This window comes from Cyprinodon tularosa, unplaced genomic scaffold, assembly GCF_016077235.1.
Source record: "Cyprinodon tularosa strain WSP-4 unplaced genomic scaffold, ASM1607723v1 ctg37, whole genome shotgun sequence".
Classification (NCBI taxonomy): domain Eukaryota; kingdom Metazoa; phylum Chordata; class Actinopteri; order Cyprinodontiformes; family Cyprinodontidae; genus Cyprinodon; species Cyprinodon tularosa.
In genome coordinates this window covers 2,307,005-2,324,807 of record NW_024039085.1, presented here as the reverse complement: position 1 = coordinate 2,324,807, position 17,803 = coordinate 2,307,005, and positions in this window count along the sequence as shown.

The window sequence follows — 17,803 nt, the reverse complement described above, 5'->3', positions numbered from 1 at the left end:
ATATGGTAATGTTGTGTTCTGTAGATATTTAATGAACAGGTGGATCGAAAAGATGTTTCTTTTGCTCCAACTGTGGAGCCTCAATGTGTTTCCCGAACCTTTCTGGATATGTGTGAAAGAAGAGAACAAAATACTAAAGCTACAAGAATTTTTTTGTAATAAAGGCCTTGGAGGATGCGAGTGTGCTATTCAATTTTCTTGCAATTACCCCAGCTTTGCTACACAAACCACTTATCACAGAGCTCTATGTGCCTGGCACACTAATTTACAAACAGCAACATTGACAAAAAGTCTCCATCATGATAACACTTGGGTTATGCTTGGCCATTTAAGTTATGCAAATGGGGGATGCTTTTCATGGTAACAAGAAACAAGAGTGAGTATAAGTGATGCTTGTATTGTTTATGTTTAGGAAGGGTGATGCAGCTTTGCCAGTAAAATTCAATAATTAATGGGGAAGATCCCATTTATCTGGTTCAATATTTCTTTTAGCAATTTGCTGCAACACAGACAATCTATGACCCAAGGCAGGTGATATATTGCCAAGCTACATAATTACAGATGCATGCAGCAGCATAAGATAGTTCCAACTTATTTTAAACTGATTCATTGCATTGTCCATGTTAGCTTATTGATGTCATAAACAATAACTGATAATATAAAACCAAATACTGAATGAACAACAAAGGTGTCATTACTCTTTGAGCTTAGGAGTAAAAAACAAATATATGGGGATATTGTAACAGACACATGTGACTGAGCCAAATATGACTCCTATTTACATTGTCACAGTATATGAATATCTAAGCTGTCAATTGTTCTTTCAAAATGGTAATGGTCCAAAATGATTTGTGGGTCGAGCTAAAGGAAACATAAGCTCAGTTTAACAGAGCTAAAGTGACAGAGCAAACTGCAAATCAAAGGTTTTTATCAGTTAAAAAAATATGTGTTAAACCATTTGAACGTTTGACTATTAATCCTAATTTTGGGGACAAGACACTTTATATATAAAGCTGATTGATCGAATGCTAATATTCCTTTAGTCTCAAACCTCATGAAATGATATGCAAATCATATTTCATAGATTAGGGGTATCTATTTTAAGCTTGTCTGTCAGATTAAGGGTCGTTTTCACAGGCAAACCTAAGGCCCATCCCAGACTTTGATTTTGATGGCGTTTGTTTAACTCCAAATCCCTTTTCCCAGAGGACAGTCTAATGCTAATATAACTGCAGATTAAGTCAATTTTGTTTTTAAATAAGGCCAATTGAAAAAAGGGGATCAAAGCAACCCTGTAACTTAATTGAAACTTTAAATATTCCCTTTAGAGACATGATTCACTTTGGCTCAATATTGTTTTATGAGGGGAGCACAGGTTATTTGGTAACATGGATTATGTAGAATATCTAAATACAAACAAAATACACTATGAAAGACAAAAAATACTGTTTCAAATTGAGTTATGCATTGAACTTCCTTAACTAAATAACATTTTTAGACCACTTTCCTATGTTTACAGACAATGCATTGGAAGCAATTATTTTTCTTGAGGCTACACTTCCCTCTCTAAATCCAAGAGGAATGGCTGTACTATACATGGTCCTGTTCAAATTCTGATAAGTTTCATTTTCATGGCATCTTGAATCTTTCATCATGACACTGGTTATCAGCATGGTAGTAGAGAAGTAACTGCAGAGAATAGTCAACAGAATCTGCAGTGCCATTTGTCCAGAAAAGCCTGTACTTGAAATTCAATGATTGTGCTGAGCATGTCAACTTAGCAAGTGTGGTTCTATAAATATGGGTCTTTTCCAGGAGTGACTGGCTGTATAGATGGATGCCATGTTCTCATCAACTGCCTGTCAAGTCTTGATGCTGAAAAGTACAGGAACTACAAAACAGGTTTTCCATCAATGTTTAGGGTGTGTGCATGCCAACTTTGGAGGTTTTAAACACAGTTTCCAATGGAGAGGTGCTATCTTGTTATTCACATCATGCCTACATTCCACAACAGCTGGTCATTTGTTCTGCTGTGGCAATATTCACTCTCTTGTTAGATAAAATTCTATTTTGATTTTGTGCAATTTATTTTCTGCTCATGAAACTGTAGGGCTAGTTTTGCATGAATACACATCCTTTTCTGCTGAAACATTCAACATCATACTGGCATTACAGACATGGCAGCACATCTTCTCTGTCATGCCAAACCAGAAGTGTAGGGTGCATAGCACTTAGTGCTGCTCCATTATAATTATGGTTTTCTCTTGCTAAAGCAAACATTATAAACACAAATCCCTGTTTTCTTTAGTAATTAAGAAAAACAAAGTAAATATTTTATTTCTTAAGGGAATTAACCGATTTTCTGTTTTTGGTGTATATATTATTAATGTTAAGTTGTTGTTGTCCACTATCCAAATGGCCATTGTCTAATATGTAATCCATAAGTAACTTATTACAGAAATGTTACATTTTTCTTAGAGGTGGTCCACCTCTTGAATCTGTCTCTTTTTGCCCATCCATCCTTTTTTCACAACTTTGTGTTCTTTTACTTTATGAAGAAAGGGGTAACTGAATATAAAAGATATATTGATTATAAAAACAATACTTATTTATGAAGAACCTTTGTGTCAGATACATAGCTCAAAAAGAGACAGTCAGCATCACAACCGAAAACCATTCGGATGTATATCACAGCTCCCTGGTTGTTATTGACCTGCCTGCAGTACAGATCTCTTTCCACAGCAGAGAGAGTGGTTATAAGAAGTTGCTTTGATTGATCAAGTTGTTGAATTAATAAGTGTATTTATGTGTGGCATTAATATGTGAAAAGCAATTAGTCCAGTTAGAAAAACTATTGCAACAACTAACACCGATATTACTTAACGAAATTACTCCCAACACTGCATGTGATGAACTCTCGCTGAGCTGCTATAAGATCCCCGCCCACCCCACCCTTATTCTCTTTCCTGTGGACCGGGAGATAAGTTATATTTTGGAGACTTCTGGCTTTCCTAAAGGCCAGAGAATCTAAGTCTTTGACTGCTCAAAAGCTAAATGGACCTAAATGCTAGAGCCACATTTCTACAAAAAAGACTGTTTCAACTTTCTGTTTGAGTTACAGGAATAAAAATCTGAACAAAGCAAAAAAATGTTGCATCCAATATGAAAGAAAAACATGTAAAATGAGGTCACGGCGCTTTGCACTAATTGAGATTAAATGGAGATGAACAGATCAGACAGGATTTTCTGCAAGGGGACTTACATAGCTCTGACCGAGAGAGACCCTTCAGGTCTATTTTTGTCGAAATACACAGAAATTATGTTTTAGGACAATGAATTTCCTACTCCAGACCTTTAGGAGGTAGTTATACCCCACATGTAAAGGAAGAGAGAGTTGCAGCTAGTTGAAGTACGGTAAGTGCTTTTCCATGCAACAGTAAAGTACCACGACAATAGACTCTGGACTAAAGAGCATTTAGGGCCATAAAATCAGTATAACCCAAGAGTTAACAATCTTAATGCTATAGTTAATGTGAAGGAAAATCAAAATTAAATCAGTCTAATTGTTAGCTGAAAAAAGCTAACTAATTTAAAGTTGTTTGTTAAGCAAAATCATATTGTTGTTTTTCTAATGTATGATTTATTATTGAGGCGTGAATATGACCTTGTCTTTTAGAAGTAACCCCATGAATTCCCAATCTGTTGGTTCAAAGTGGTCTGCTATCGGATTGTAAAACACTGAAGACAATTTCAATTTGTGACAGTGCAATGTCGTCAGTGGCCTTCAGAGACAATAAACCTGAAAGTTACAGGTCTAGCGCCTCAAGTGGGTAAAAGTTACACAGTGCTGCAGTGAACCTTTTCCTACACAGTTCATTAATTCATTCAAATGAAGTGGAATTTCCTAATTATTCTTGCGAGGCATTACACTCATGCAATAAAAGCTTTATCTATTTATTGAGGGTTTTTAATTAATTTCGACCAGAGATGAAAACAAATGCATCTTCATCTGTGTACATAGTTAAATGTCACTCTTTAGGACATAGAAAACAATTCACAATCAAGCATAATTCAGTTTCTTTCCAACAGTGTCCTTGATATTTGAATATCTTGTCGTTTCAGAAAGTTAGATTTTGAATAATAAATCTTTATGCATTCAGCTGATAGCTGACACCACATTAGAAAAGTATAGATTTGTTAAGTTTGTATTTGGTATCAGATGGAGTGAAAAGAGCAGCTAACAAGTTGTCCCTTGAAAGCTCCTTTTTTTTTTCAAAGAAAAGAGCTGCTTTTGAGGAAAATTAGAAAGTCCTCCAGCATAGAAAAACACCACATGAGACATTAATGATTGCACCTCTCATTATAGGAAAGGACTAATTGTCCATTTCTGTCACTGATTCACAGTTACTCCCGATGTTACAATTTCAGCAAGTATTTTTTATGCTTCTTTCTTACCTTCATTGCTTGTTTCATCTTTTCAACATGTCAGACTTTGCCACCAAGCCCTCCGAGAACTTAAATGTGTGTTATAATGGTAATAACCATTGCACTTTAACCACAATTGTGACCCCCCAGCAATACCTTGCTCTACTGATCTGCTCCTTTTTTCTATTGCCTCGTTCCAATTGCTGCAGGTATGTCAGCAAATTGTTACTGGTAATTACAGCTCAGCTCCTCCAGCAATCACTCAGCACGATTCGTCAGCTTGGGGAATAGCAAAGAAAGCCCATACAGCTCAGTCACCAAGTTTATTCCTTCTAAAAATAACACACCCCAACCGAATTCAACATGGTGTTTTCACTTTGCAGACTCCCAAACTGTTGTGTTTCTTCAGATGTTTGGGTCCCACAGCTATGGTTGCCTTCCCTTGATTACTGGACTTTGCTTTTCAGCACCCTAAGTCTGGACACTAACATTTGCCAGCAGTAGTTAAAAAGTTGCACATTGTGGGGTAAACTGGACTCAGAAGTCTAAGGCTGAATTTTCACAATACTTTCACCACAACTCTTTCTGCAATATTTCCATGCCTCCTACTTATTCAGCCATGGCATGCATGGTTGTTATTCCACTCTGCACATAGATTTCCTCCACCTAAGGCACTCAAGCTTTTAACAGCTTATCTTCTGCAGAATTACCTTCCTCCTCATCCCTAAACCCATCAATACACACTCTGCTGTTAATCTTGCTTTTGCAAATGGTGTTAACAAACAGCAACAGCCAATCTTTAATCAGAAAGCAGGCCAAAACTTTAAATGTTTAACCCTTTCTCTAAAGCCTCATACAGCTGCATCTCTTCCTAATATAAGTGGAAAATGGAGGATATACCAGAAGAATATTAACAGAAGGACACTAAGCTGCTGCTTTCAATGATTCTGCCAACTAGGCTTTACTGTGTATTTTTAAAGTAATACCAGAGATTTCTTATGTCCTGATAGACATGCAATCCTTTGGATTTTCTGCGTTTTCTACACTTTTAATCTTGCCCCTCCTTTAAAACGCACTAAGGGCAAATTTACAACTGAAGAAAAAATGCTGTACAGCTTACACAGGTACACTATATTGCCAAAAGTATTTGCTCACCTGCCTTGACTCACATATGAGCTTAAGTGACATCCCGTTCCTAATCCATAGGGTTCAATATGACGTCGGTCCACCCTTTGCAGCTAGAACAGCTTCAACTCTTCTGGGAAGGCTGTCCACAAGGTTTAGGAGTGTGTTTATGGGAATTTTTGACCATTCTTCCAGAAGCGCATTTGTGAGGTCGCACACTGATGTTGGACGAGAAGGCCTGGCTCTCAGTCTCCGCTCTAATTCATCCCAAAGGTGTTCTATCGGGTTGAGGTCAGGACTCTGTGCAGGCCAGTCAAGTTCATCCACACCAGACTCTGTCATCCATGTCTTTATGGACCTTGCTTTGTGCACTGGTGCACAGTCATGTTGGAAGAGGAAGGGGCCAGCTCCAAACTGTTCCCACAAAGTTGGGAGCATGGAATTGTCCAAAATGTCTTGGTATGCTGAAGCATTCAGAGTTCCTTTCACTGGAACTAAGGGGCCAAGCCCAGCTCCTGAAAAACAACCCCACACCATAATCCCCCCTCCACCAAACTTTACACTTGGCACAATGCAGTCAGACAAGTACCGTTCTCCTGGCAACCGCCAAACCCAGACCCGTCCATCAGATTGCCAGATGGAGAAGCGCGATTCGTCACTCCAGAGAACGCGTCTCCACTGCTCTAGAGTCCAGTGGCGGCGTGCTTTACACCACCGCATCCGACGCTTTGCATTGCACTTGGTGATGTATGGCTTGGATGCAGCTGCTCGCCCATGGAAACCCATTCCATGAAGCTCTCTGCGCACTGTTCTTGAGCTACATGAAGTTTGGAGGTCTGTAGTGATTGACTCTGCAGAAAGTTGGCGACCTCTTCGCACTATGCGCGTCAGCATCCGCTGACCCCGCTCCGTCAGTTTACGTGGCCTACCACTTCGTGGCTGAGTTGCTGTCGTTCCCAAACACTTCCATTTTCTTATAATACAGCTGACAGTTGACTGTGGAATATTTAGGAGCGAGGAAATTTCACGACTGGATTTGTTGCACAGGTGGCATCCTATCACAGTTCCACGCTGGAATTCACTGAGCTCCTGAGAGCGACCCATTCTTTCACAAATGTTTGTAAAAACAGTCTGCATGCCTAGGTGCTTGAATTTATACACCTGTGGCCATGGAAGTGATTGGAACACCTGATTCCAATAATTTGGATGGGTGAGCAAATACTTTTGGCAATATAGTGTATATTTTAAACAGCTTACACAAATGAAAGAAATGAGCAACTGATTAGAGTTATTTAAAAGACGTGCACACATGCGTTGATATTTCTGCATAAAAATGAACAGACTTTTTCTATGAAATTCCAAAACCATGCAGAAGTGACAGAGGTGTGGACTTGATTTCAAGCTTCATTTATACTTGTACACAAGATTCAAGCAGACAAATGAAATCCTTTTACTTTCCATGCACTTTCATGTGGTGTCTCCCTGAACAGATTTTCCACACAAGTGCTCAGGAAAATTTACCACGCATACAGCTCTGCATGAAAACCATGGTGGAGGAGTGGTGGCTCCTACTACTGAGAGTTTTCAATCATAAACATCTAGAGACATTTTATGATTTAGCACATTTTCTTAATCACAATCAACATATTGTGGAAAACCCTTGGAAACAAATTGTTGTCAATTTTGGATGACAAATGATGGTTTGAAAAAGTTGGAAACAGCTGTGCTTTCTACTTCCTCATGCAATGGTGTTTTAGGTCTTTGGTTTGTGCTATACATGCCCTCTAGAGTCGATCAGAACATATGGTTCAGGGGGAAAAGCCACACAAAGTGTAATGCGTCAAGAATCTAAGCCTTTACTGAGCTTGCTGGAAACAGATAACGTTTCCCAGCAGTAATGTAACTGCTGGGAAGGAAATACCTGCAATACCGCTCCTTTGTAATTACGCAACAGCCTGACCTGTCCCCTGTACTCCAAAAGACATCCGTCTCCTTAAGGGCTGGTTTTCCTCCCCTGAGGGGAGGAAGATGGGATGAGCTGTATGTCTCCTTGGTGATGTCATATGCCAGGTCATTGTTTTGTAGTCTCTGGGAAGGTGGTAACATATTTGGTGAAGATGGGGAGTGAAGAAGATAAGATATTATTAAGATCCCTTCACATCGAGAAAAAATAAATGAACAGCCTGGGATTGCTTTGTTTGAAGTCAGTTGGTTGCAGTGTAGATGACATGGCAGGCTGCTGTAGCTTTGGCAGAGTAGGGAACATTATCTGTTGTGTAAACTTCTGCAACGGATAATACAGGTTAAGACTGACAATAAATTGCTCAACAACATTACTGAAGAGAGTCTTGTAGAAAGTTAAATGCCAAGGATTGTACTATCACTCACAAAGAAAACCAAAAAGACCAAGATTCCTCTGGTCTTACCATTTACCTTGACTTTGCTGACCTGTAATAAATGAAAACCTTCAAGGTGTGTAGTCAAGTTATGCCTATACAAAAAAGACCAAAAACAATTGGATCATGATAGCACAATGATATATATACGCAAAGCATCCATCTGGATCGGGTTAAGATAGTAATTTTGAAGCCTAAATAGAATCTTGCACCAGGAGCAATGAGTAGACAACCCAAAACTATCACAAAGCTAAAAGGGAACAACTGAGATTCTACTACATGCTGCTTAACAGCTACTTTTTTCATTAAATGCATTGTTGAGGAGCCCTGAATTGAATCTGATCTTGAGCAATATATTACCCACCCTTTTTATTTTCACAACATTCCCCTTTCAATGTTTATATGTGTGTCCATATTCTGCATAGTTAACCACATCTCGATCAGTTTGAGAGGAGCTCTCACATTCCTTGATGATGGATGGAATGACAGCTCTTAGTCATGAACCATAAATATTCTGGTACAGAAAGTACCAGAAAGAGTTTACTGAAGGGAGGTCTGATCCCTTCTTTTGCCGACTGACTGAGGGACATCACTTGGACAATAAATAACCTGATATCTGATGCGTTGCTCTGAGAAAGTTGCAAGTACCCGGTTCAATCCCACAGCCTCCACTCTGGGTTCCTGAGCAAAACACTTAAACCCACACTGCTCCCCGGGCGTCATGCAATGGCAGCCCAAGGCTCCCCAAGGGAATGGGTCAACTGCAGAGAATGAATTTCCCCATTGTAGGACAATAAAGGTCCCCTACCTCACTTTCTCAGGAGGACACATGTTCTCGGAAACCTCATACTGTAATGATTAAAATGACTCAATGAGTTGTTTTAATTTAAAAGATAGACCCAGTGGGGTGTCAATGAAAGGCAAACAGGCAAATACAGTGTGAAACCTCCTCTAAAGAAACCTTAGAGGCATCTGTCATATTAGGCTGAACCTTTCTGACCCACATGCAGAGTCAGGCATGGAAATGAAGTAAAGTTTTGAGTTTTTTTTACAAACTCAGCCAAGCAGGATGGGGAAAGAACAGGAAGCCCAGGGGGGACACAGCCACCGGCTGTATAGGAGGATGAAGGCTCACACTGAAGGACGCGAATGTCCAAGAGATGGGTTTCAAACGTAGGGAGGGGACTGGATCTGAGAGCAGTCTCTGAGGCAGTGGAGAACGTGCAGGCAGAGTGAACTAGAACTCCAGGGAGGAGCAGGAAGCGTAGGTCGGCAACAAGAGAACTTGATTCTGAGACAGCAGTCTGGGATACCTCTGATCCAACCTGGAAATTCAGATAGATGAGTGGTGAGTGACTTTAACAGGTGACACTGGAAAAAGATACTATATTTCATAGAGGCAGGCAGTAACATGGGACCATCAGGCAGGGATGACGTGACTGTAGCTCGTTAAATCCCCTACAGATAGATGGGGAGATAGATCTCAGGTGCATCTGACAGCCAGCCACGCCCATTTGCAGTGCTCCCAGGGGAAAAAGAAAACAGTCAACACAAGGATTCTGACAGCATATGTTTTTACACTGTTTTTTATTTTTTTACCCCTAGGATGATGACATCTGAAACCAAAAATTCTCAATAAAAGATTTCTTACAATTGCACTCAATTTATTATCTGTATTATTTGATTCATTATCAGAGGTATACACTCAACAAAAATTTTAACGCAACACTTTTGGTTTTGCTCACATTTTTTATTAGATGAACTCAAGGATCTAAAATTTTCCCCACATACACAATATCACCTTTCCCTGAAATATTGTTCACATGCCACTCTAAATTTGTAATAGTGAGCACTTTTCCTTTGCTGAGATAATACATCCCACCTCACAGGTGTGTGTGAGGTGGGATGTATTATCTCATTTATTTATTTATTTGTTCAATTTCTTGTTTATGGAATTGCTGTGGTGAATTTAGCCTTTTCTTTAATCGAAGAGTGTCTAAACATTGCATATATTAATGCAGTTAAATGTAATCCATTTTTTGATTGGCAGTCCAAAGAGGGACAGGTGCTAAAAGGGAAGGAGAGGATCGAGGTGTGTTCAACGTATAAGGTTAAGAAAACAATCAGAATAGTGGCAGGCCAAACAGCATATGTTAATCTGCCAAAAAAAAAAACTTATATGATTGCCCCAAAATAAATGCTTTCCAGAAGCACCCATACACTTAACATATCAGTGTACTTCTGTCTAAACAAGACATCTTTATTATATGTTCCTAATCATCTATATGCTTTACTACTGGGTTAATTTCACTGTACAATGAGAAGAAGAACAGGGAGATGGGACAGAGCAGAGCAGGGAAAGAGAAGACAAAGAGAGCACCAGACCAACCACCAGGCTAAAGAATCTGACTTTTGATTTAGGGTATAAGACTACTGGTCCTTAATAGTTAGAACTGTTCTGGTACTGACTTACTCAGTTTGGCACACAAAAAAATGTCTTTCATGAAATCTGGTTTAAAAGGTTCACATTTTAAAAAGAAATTTTCTTCTAAAATCAATTTTGCTTTCTGCTTTGTTTTTCCGGTATTTGGCAAAAGTCACAGATACGTTGCATTAGTAAATAATGGAGTCAGTAATTGGTACTGAGCATGTTTCAAAAGTGTAGAAAATGGACGTAAAAAACTCTGAAATTTATCATTCCTGCACAATAGGTCACTGGGTGCTCAGCACCCCTAAACCTCTGTTGCTAGAATCGCCCCTGCCCCTCCCCTAAAGCAATTCTTGTCTATAGATTTTAAGTACATAATAAAAATGACATTGTATGCTGTCAGTCTTTTTCATGAGTTCTGATTTCTATTCATCTTCAGTCCACATTATAGGCTCTCTTTAAAAAAAAAAAAAACTGTATACATTCCTTCCATCTCTGCAAAGATTTCTCTAAAGTCTTTTTGGATTTAAAGCGGTCCGAGAAGTGCGTCACCGTACCTCTTTTGAAATGTTTGCCAAAAGGAGAGAGTACAAGCACGTCCCATGGGGGCTTTTCTGTCATCTCCAATCTCACTTCCCATATGTTTCTCTGAAAAAAAAAAAGAAAAACATCTCATCTTTGGAATCTCTTAACTGAAGCCAATCCTGATCTCTTAGGGTCCAAAAGCTGTGCACAAAAACAGTTCTGCTGAATTTAAAGTATTATTGAGACATGTCCCACTTATACACTGCACCGTTCAAGCTCTTAAAGTTCACATCTTGGTTTGGAGTTGACCTCTGGCTGTTAGTAATCTGATTGTTGCTGAAATAACAGTCAATTCAGAAAAAGAATGTTAGCCCAAAAAAACATCCTCAAGTAAAAATGCAAATGTTATTTTAAAGGTAGTGTAAAACTTATCCAAGCCATACAGATCTTCTCTTTTTATATAAAAATATAATAATAATGATTAAAAAAATTACAATATCAGGAAGAATTTTACGAAAATGTTTATCGATTTATTAAACACTTCTGTCAGAAAGAAAAGCAATTCCTCCTTAATGCAGGATCAGATGTTAAGTTTATTAAGCTATGGTGGGTGAGGGTCAGTCCAAGCCATACAGTAAAGATCAAAGGCTTCCTTCAAGCCCCTATAATATAGCTTCATCCTGAAAATGAAATAACACTGAGGAGAATTTGCCAGAGGTGAGGATTTTTCTAAGCTGATTAGGTGTACAATTCTTGGAAGTCTTCAAAATTGTCGGTGGAGAGGAAATACCGAGCTACAGCAGACCTCCAAGGTTTGTGTTGGTTGGGTACCACTCTATAAAATGTTACTCTGACTCCAGCCTTGTTCTTTTACCCTCTTCTGTTTTTTCCTGATAGATTGGAGTGCTTGATATTTGAATTAGACCCAGCAGTTAGAGCTGTGACAGTTGAAGGTTTTAAACAGCTGTATGATTTGATGTCTGTCTCTTCTCCACCCTGCCACTCACTCCACTGCAATCATAGCATCATCACTCACCTGTGATAGGCTCCATTTGAGTCATCCTCTGATTACGGAGAGCTCCTGCCTGTAGCTGTGCTGCTTTTTTTTATTTTTGTGTTTTACCATCCATCATGTCAAGAAAAAGGGTTATAAAAAATCCATTTGATGATCTTATCAATTTACTTCTGTATCATTTATAAAATTTTCATGGTCAAAATTGCTGAATTAAATTGAGTCAATGAGAGATTTTGCCTCACCTCTTATGGTGCCGTGTCCCACCCACCTACTAATGTAGCCATTTAGATAAGTCTAACTGATCAATAGGAGCTACAAATCATTTGCTAATTTCAGCTTGTAATTACTACATTACAGTCTACTGTAACTTTTTGGCTAAAATGTTAGAGAGAACCTTAGGATTCACTTTGAATAAGCTCCAGAATATGATTTTGATACTTTGGAGAGAAAACCTTGAGTGAATCCATTGAAACATGTATTTATCTAATTATTTTGCATCAGCTGACTCTGTTGAGCAGGGAGGCTTAGTTTTACATGAATGTGCTTGACAGTGGTCTATAATGGGAACCATCCAGGACAAAGGGGGCATATTTGTTGTCTATTCTTCTGAGATTTTCAATTCAGTTTATTTATATAGCACCAATTCACAACATGTAATTTTAAGGCACTTTACATATCACCAGATCACACAGTCAAATTGATTCAAGGTTTTCTATCTATGGAAAATCAGTTGATTGCATCGAATCATTGACTCACAGGCAATCCCTCACACTAAGCATGCTTGTAGCAACAGTGGAGAGGAAAAACTCCCGTTTAACAGGAAGAATCCTCCAGCAGAACCAGGCTCAGTGTGAGCGGCCATCTGCCGAGGCCGAGTGGGGTTCAAGGAGACAGAAGCAGAGATACAAGAGGCAACTGTAAAAGGCGGCCCCATCCAGGGAACACACAGCCAGGCAGACCAGCACCGAGCCAGCTCCCATGCCAGAGGACGAAGAGAGCACATCCAGCCAGTCACAGTGAGAGAAACAGGATGACACTGAAAAACAGGCAGATCTCCAACATCTATAAACACAGGTGTTGATGGCAGCAGCACAATTAATATTTCTCTCCAGGATGGTGTCTCAGCCAAACAGGAACAGACGAGGCAAAGCTACTATGAGAAACAGCAGAGAGAAGATAACGTTAGAGATTGAAGTTGCTTGCGGCTTCCTGTTTGGACCTGTTCACTTCCTGTTTGGATTAACTGAGTGTGCAGCTGTTCAGAGGATCTCCATCTGAAGTTAAGTTATTTTCTCTGTGATATCTCTGTATCTAAGTAACTCTAACTGACTACTTTAAAACATAGCACCTTCTGCTGCACTTTTCTACTGAGCACTTGTCAGTTTCACACGGTTTTATTTCTGATAGCAAGGAGTAGCTAGCCTAGGCTAGCGCTAGCTTAGCATTGCTATGGCTTCTCTCTCTCCCTCCCTTGACTCTTTTCCAACTCTTCCTTCTTCCTCTCCTCTCTCCTGCTCTCTGTGTCAGATGTTCAGTTATTCCTCTGCCTCCTTTAGTGATAATGGGATGTGTAATAAGTGTAGTATTTTTGTAGCTTTGGAGGCGAGGGTGTCAGAGTTAGAATCCAGGCTTCAGGCTGTTGAACATCCAGGAGTTAAAGTAGGCCCCCCACGTAGCTGTCCTCCAAAAGTGCCTGAGCAGCCAGGCGATTGGGTAACTGTACGCAGAAAGCGTAGTCGTGGATCTCTGCCCACTGGTCACCACCAACCCGTTCACGTTTCTAACCGGTTTTCCCCACTCAGTGACACACCCACTGAGAAGCCCACTCTGGTGATTGGCAGCTCCATAGTCAGAAACGTGGCATTAGAGACACCAGGGACCATAGTCAAATGTTTGCCGGGGGCCAGAACGGGCGACATCAAATCCTACCTGAAACTACTGGCTAAGGATAAGGTTAAATACAGTAAGATTGTTATTCACGCTGGTGGTAATGACACCCGGTTACGCCGATCGGAGGTCACTAAAATTAGTGTTGCTTCGGTGTGTAAGTTTGCCAAAAAAATGTCGGACTCCGTAATTTTCTCTGGTCCCCTCCCTGATCTGACCAGTGATGACATGTTTAGCCGCATGTCGTCATTCAACCGCTGGTTGTCTAGGTGGTGTCCTGAAAACAACGTGGGCTACATTAATAATTGGCAATCCTTTTGGGGAAAGCCTGGTCTGATTCGGAGAGACGGCATCCATCCCACTTTGGATGGTGCAGCTCTTCTTTCTAGGAATCTGGCCACATTTATTAGTCCTCCAAAACCCTGACCACCCAGGGTGCAGACCAGGAAGCAGAGTTTTAGTTTAACACACATCTCTGCAGCTTCTCTACTGTTACCCACTCTTTACTCCATCCAGACAGTGTCTTGCCCACGACCAAAATCTAATAAATTAGCAAAGATTCCCAAAGGAGTAAATCATGACAATCTAATTAAAATCAAAATAACTCCAATTGGGGAAAAAGTTAAAACAATTAAATGCGGTCTGTTTAACATAAGATCGCTTTCCTCTAAAAGTCTACTAGTTAATGACTTGATTTGTGATAATCACATTGACTTGTTTTGCCTTACAGAAACCTGGCTGCAGCAAGAGGATTATGTGAGCATAAATGAGGCAACTCCTTCAAGCTATTTAAATTTTCACATCCCCAGAAGTTCTGGGCGAGGAGGAGGAGTAGCAACAATCTTCCAGTCTGACTTACTGATTACTCCCAAAACAATTAATACCTACAACTCTTTTGAACATTTAACCCTTAATTTCCCTCATCCAAATTTCAAGGCAAGAAAACCTCTTCTTTTTGTAACTTTGTATCGTCCACCAGGTCCTTACTCTGAATTTTTAGATGAGTTTTCAGAGTTCCTTTCTGGTTTGGTATTAAATACTGACAGGGTCATCATAGTGGGAGATTTTAACATCCATGCTGACATTGAAGGCGATAGCTTAAGAGCAGCCTTTATTGCTATCTTAGACACTATTGGCTTTGTTCAAAATGTGAATAGTCCCACGCATTCTCATCTTCATACTTTGGATCTTGTGCTGACATACGGCATAGAATGTGAAGAAATAACAGTATTTCCTCACAACCCTGTCCTCTCTGACCACTTTCCGATAACCTTCAGGATTACTTTAACAGAGTTCTCCTCCCCCAAAAGAGGGTTCAATTTTGGTAGATCTTTGTCGGATAGTGCAGTTATAAATTTTAAAGAATCTGCTTCACTTTCTCTCTCCTCTGTGTCACTGAGCAGTGCTGCAGAGTGCAAAAGCTTAGCTTATTCCCCTTCACAGGTTGATGATTTTGTTGATGGGGTTGCTAGTTCTCTGCGTATTGCCTTAGACAACGCAGCTCCTTTGAAAATGAAAACCGTTAAAAATAGAAAGCTTGCTCCTTGGTTTAATGCAGAGCTGCGTACTTTGAAGCAAAATGCTAGGAAACTGGAGAGAAAATATCGCTCCACAGGCCTGCGAGAGTCCTTCCTAGTCTGGAAAAATGGTTTACTGCTGTATAAGAGGACTCTTTGTAAAGCAAGAGCAGCATACTTCTCCTCATTAATAGAGGAGAATAAGAATAATCCTAGATTTCTTTTTAATACAGTTGCCAAACTCACCCAGAGCCATAGCTCTGTTGAACCGTCCATTCCACCTGCTCTTAGCAGCAATGATTTTATGGGATTCTTTATAAATAAGATTGATCTTATTAAAAATAAGATCATAAGCACTCCTCTATCCGCGATTGTACCTGAGGTAGTCATGGAATCTGAACCGGGTTTAGACTGCTTTGATCCAGTTGAACTCTCTGAATTAGCAAAATTATTGTCTTCATCTAAGCCTTCAACTTGTATGTTAGATCCAGTTCCAACCAGGTTATTTAAGGAGGTATTCCCTTTGATCTCCTCCTCCATTTTAGATGTGATTAATCTATCTCTGTTACAGGGATATGTACCTAAAGCTTTTAAGGTTGCTGTAATTAAACCTCTGCTCAAGAAACCGTCTCTTGACCCAGATGACTTGGTCAATTATAGACCTATATCCAATCTTCCTTTCTTATCCAAAATTCTTGAGAAAGTAGTTGCCAAACAAGTTTGCGATCACTTCCACCATAATGAACTTTTTGAAGAGTTTCAGTCTGGCTTTAGAGCTCATCATAGCACTGAAACAGCTCTGGTGAAAGTCACTAATGATATTCTCATGGCCTCAGATAATGGACTTGTATCTGTGCTCGTCCTGTTGGATCTTAGTGCTGCATTTGATACAGTTGACCATAATATTCTTTTAGAAAGACTTGAATATTTTGTTGGAATTAAAGGAACAGCACTAGACTGGTTTAAATCTTATCTATCTGATCGAATTCAGTTTGTTCATGTTAATGATAGATCTTCAACACGCTCAAAGGTTACCTGTGGAGTACCACAGGGATCAGTGCTAGGACCAATTCTCTTTACTTTATACATGCTCCCAGTTGGTAGAATTATTAGACAGCATGGGATTAATTTCCACTGTTACGCTGATGATACCCAGCTATATCTGTCTATAAATCCAGATGAAGCTAACCCATTACATAGATTACAGGCATGTCTTGAAGACATAAAAACCTGGATGACTCTTAACTTTCTGCTCCTGAATGCAGACAAAACAGAAGTTATAGTCTTTGGACCAGAGTCTCTGAAAAAGAAACTGATTAGCCAGTCACTTCATTTGGATGGGATTAAACTGATTTCAGATAATAAAGTAAAAAATCTTGGTGTTATTTTTGATCAGGACCTGTCATTTAAATCCCACATCAAAGAGGTTTCTAGAATTTCCTTCTTTCATCTGAGGAACATTACAAAAATTAGAAATATCCTGTCCAGGGGTGATGCTGAGAAACTAGTCCATGCATTTGTTACTTCAAGGCTGGACTATTGTAATTCTTTACTATCAGGAAGTCCACAAACTGTAGTTAAAAGCCTTCAGCTGATCCAAAATGCTGCAGCCAGAGTTCTAATGGAAATTAAAAAGAGAGATCATATCTCGCCTATCCTGGCTTCTCTTCATTGGCTTCCTGTTAAATCAAGAATAGAATTTAAAATCCTCCTTCTCACATATAAAGCCTTAAATGGCCAAGCTCCATCTTATATCAGAGATCTGATTGTTCCTTATGTTCCTAACAGAGCACTTCGCTCTCAATCTGCAGGTTTACTAATGGTTCCTAGAATTTCTAAAAGTAGAATGGGAGGCAGATCTTTTAGTTATCAGGCTCCTCTCCTGTGGAACCAACTACCAGTTTTAGTCCGTGAGGCAGACACCCTGTCTACTTTTAAGGCTAGGCTTAAAACTTTCCTTTTTGATAAAGCTTATAGTTAGGGTGGCTCAGGTTATCCTGAGCTATCTCTATAGTTATGCTGCTATAGGCTTAGACTTTTGGAGGACATAGGGACCCCCATTTCATCATTCTGCTTCATTCTCTCTCTGTTCTCCTATTCTACAGAATCTGTTAGTTCAATCTCTAGCCTTCTGCTCTCTCTGCTTTTCCTCAGAGTAGCTAGGCCTCGTCTGTTCCTGTTTGGCTGTGACGTCATCCTGGAAAGAAACATCAGCTGTGCTGCTTCTATCAACACCCTTGTTTATAGATGTTGGAGATCGGCCTGTTTTCCAGTGTGGTCCTGTTTCTCTGACCGTGACTGAGTGGATGTGCTCTCTTCGTCCTCTGGCATGGGAGCTGCCTTGGAGCTCGTCTGCCTGGCTGCGTGTTTCCTGGACGGGGCCGCCTTTTACAGCTGCTTTTTGTATCTCTGCTTCTGTCTCCTTGAACCCCAGTCGGCCTCGGCAGATGGCCGCTCAACCCGAGCCTGGTTTGTGGAGGTTTTT